Below are 3,482 nucleotides of genomic sequence, written 5' to 3'. Positions count from 1 at the left end.
GCAAGCGAGGATTTATTGAAAGCTGGCCAACGACTGCCGTAGGCGTTCTCTCCTACGACAGCGCCGACCCTGGTTCCAGGCCAGCCTTTTATTCACAAAATGGTTGGCTAAACACACACAAAGTTACCTGGGACACATTAATCAACACTGCCCCGTTACCAAGGTACTTATTAATCAACTTGCCCCGATTCCCTAGTTAATAATATCAACTTGCCCCATTTCTCTAGCTACTAATATCAACTTGCCCTGTTTCTCTAGCTACTAATATCAACTTGCCCCGTTTCTCTAGCTACTAATATCAACTTGCCCCCTTGCCCTAGCTATTATAAACTTGCCCCGTTTCCCAGACCACCCTCGACCATAGTTGGTTCCATTTCCCCAGTACAAGAGGGGCTTAACTGTAACAATACAAACTCAGTCTCCACCCAAAACACCAATAGGTCTGGAATGGGGTCCCAGAACCTGCGTAGACTCTCTAGGGAATTTTTGACTCTCTAGGGAATTTTCCTGCACAATAGAGCTTAAAATCGTTTTCATAAATAACATGTAAAAATTCTATAGTAACAAATTTTCAATATAAAAAAACACCAAAAAAAATACCTTTTCCCTCCGAGTTCATGTTCATATACCAAAAGTAATCACAAAAATCGACAGGTCCACAAAGTCAGATTTGTTCCAATATATTATCTCTAAATTCCCTAATCAACCCCAAATCGAGCCAAATGGTTAATATAACCACTCCCTCTTTTTGAGAGCCTCAAAAAATGAGCAGCTAACTTAGTTTATTGGGAACAGGCAAGAAAAAGCTTCATCACATCTATGAAACATGTGAACAGGCAAGAAAAAGCTTCATCACATCTATGAAACATGTGAACAACAAACGTTTCCCATTGATGACCCATATGATAGATTATAAGCCAGCGGTTCTCAACCTGTGGGTCGCGACCCCTTTGGAGGTCGAAGGACCCTTTCACAGGGGTCGCCTAAGACCATCGGAAAACACATATATAATTACATATTGTTTTTGTGATTAATCACTATGCTTAAATTATGTTCAATTTGTAACAATGAAAATATATCCTGCATATCAGATATTTACATTACAATTCATAACAGTAGCAAAATGACAGTTATGAAGTAGCAACGAAAATAATTTTATGGTTGGGGGTCACCACCACATGAGGAACTGTATTAAAGGGTCGCGGCATTAGGAAGGTTGAGAACCACTGCTCTAAGCAAAGAGGAATGAAAGCTCCATCTGCACCAAGACGGAGGAAGAGCCAGGCTTGCTCTTTTCCATGGCACCTCAGAACGAATCGACTCCCTCGAGATGAAGCTGAGCATCTCTTCCCCAGCCACTGTCTGTCAGAAACTCATTGAGGTGGACGATGAATGAAACTCGGTTCCTTTTGTGAGACGCGTATGGCCACAGAAGTTGCTGCTGATGCTCTGGGTGAAGAACAGAGGGGTTACGTGGTTCGACTCAGTAGTGAGAAGGACAAACAAGGTTCCCCAAGAAGCAGGTGCCTTGACCCATGCCCGTGCCCGCCTGCTACTGAGTCAGGAGCGTTTATTTCTGTTGTAGACCAAGGAGGACTGTGGACAGAGAGTGCAAATCTGTTTGGAGCTGCACTGTAGATGCCAATCTCCGTGTTCTCAACTGGGTCATTGTAAAAAAAGGGAAGAAAGATACTCCTGGTCCCACTGAAACTACTGTGTTTTGTCACCAGGGCCCAAAAGAGCTAGCAGAATCCACAAACTTTTCACTCTCTCTCTCTCTAAAGGAGATGATGTCTGCCAATATGCTGTAAGAATACCCCAAACAAAGAAGGTAAGAAAGCTAGGACCAAAGCACTGAGATTCAACGTCTTATTTCTCCACATGTCCTGAAACACAAATGGTGTATTGCTCTGAAGAAACAATGTTACTAAGAAAAATGTGGAAGAGGCCACAGAATATGCTAAACTTTGGGCTGAGAGAATGAAGGCGGCCAAAGAAAAACACCAGGAACAGATTGCCAAGAGACGGAGGCTGTCCTCTCTGAGAGCTTCTACCTCTGAGTCTGAGTCCAAAGTGAGATTTTCCAAGACAAACAAATAAATAAGAACAGACATTAAAAAACAAAACAAAACAAAAACCAGCTAGGCGTTGCTGCCTCTCAAAAGGATTTGGTCAAACTAGGACATCAGCGAGGAACAGGTGATAGGATTGAATCGATAAGAGTCTTCTTTATATTATGTGGAATCTAAAGAGTGGAACTCACAGAAGCGGAGTAGAATGGTGTTCGCCAGGGGCTAAAGGAAATGGGGAGACATTGGTCAAAGGGTACAAATTTTCAATTATAAGATGAATAAGTTCTGGGGATCTAATGTACAGCACAGTGACTATAGTTTAATGTATTACACACTTGAAATTTGCTAAGTGAGTAGATATTAAGTGTTCTCACCACAAAAAAACGGGGGGACTATGTGAGGTGATAGATATGTTAATTAGCTCGACTTTGGTAATCATTTCACAATGGATCCATGTATCAAATCATCACATGGTACATCTTAAATATATGTGATTTTTATTTACCAATTTTACCTTAGTGAAGCTGGGGAGAAGGGTCTCCTTTATCACCTACAGCCCATTGTATTTATTTTATTTTAAATATATTTTTATTGATTTCAGAAAGGAAGGGAGAGGGAGAGAGAGACAGAAACATCAATGATGAGAGAGAATCATTGATTGGCTGCCTCCTGCATGCCCCATACTGGGGACTGAGCCCGCAACCCAGGTATGTGCCCTGACTGGGAATCGATCCCTGACCTCCTGGGTTCATAGGTCAATGCTCAACGACACTGGCCAGGCCCATTATATTTATTTTGACCCTATTTGACTTCATAGTTGTACTTCCACAGGCCATTGCTAAATTTGAGACCACTTTGGAGGAACCCCACGGCATCTGGCAGGAACCCTTTTGGGGTGGTAAAAAGAAACCTAGCTTCTGCAGTGTCATCCTTTCATAAGAGCCATGAAAGACTGTGTAGGGGTGTCTATTCTCATCACAGAGCTGAAAAGACTTAAGCATTGTGATCTAAGGATAAGAGAAGATAATATAAATCCTGAACTGAAGCATAGAGTTTGAAAATGGACCCCTTTTAAAAGTACTACACAATACAGTCAAGTTTTAAGAAAAGAAGGAAGTATAGGGCTTAATAAATGCACCTCCTTTAAAGAAACTGGTCCCCAAAAATTTCCATTTCATCGCCATGACAACTAGTACTCCATCATTGCCATAGTAACCAGCTGAATAGCATTCATCTGAAGAGAAGCTCCCTGATTGGGGGACCAACGGAAGCCATTAGGAGCCAGACAACACTGCTGAAAAGGCTGTTCTGCAATCATGTTGACCTATTTCTAGCCTTCCAATGTGTTTCAGTTCGCCAATGTGATGCCCCAAAACCAAATGTGGATTTTTGGAATAAGACAGTTTTAAG

The 3,482-nt window shown here is 41.8% G+C and overlaps 1 pseudogene across 1 annotated transcript; it reads left to right on the top strand.

The window, feature by feature from the left end:
- The first annotated feature begins 1,330 nt into the window (after positions 1-1,330).
- Positions 1,331-2,100, top strand: LOC308512207 (small ribosomal subunit protein eS6-like; annotated as a pseudogene). The gene has a single exon. The product of its transcript is annotated as a small ribosomal subunit protein eS6-like (transcript).
- The last annotated feature ends 1,382 nt before the right edge of the window (positions 2,101-3,482 follow it).

This window comes from Myotis nattereri (genome assembly GCF_964212035.1).
Source record: "Myotis nattereri genome assembly, chromosome: 2".
Taxonomy (NCBI): Eukaryota; Metazoa; Chordata; class Mammalia; order Chiroptera; family Vespertilionidae; genus Myotis; species Myotis nattereri.
The sequence above is the reverse complement of the archived record's forward strand: the minus strand, read 5'-3'. Positions and strand labels throughout refer to the sequence as shown.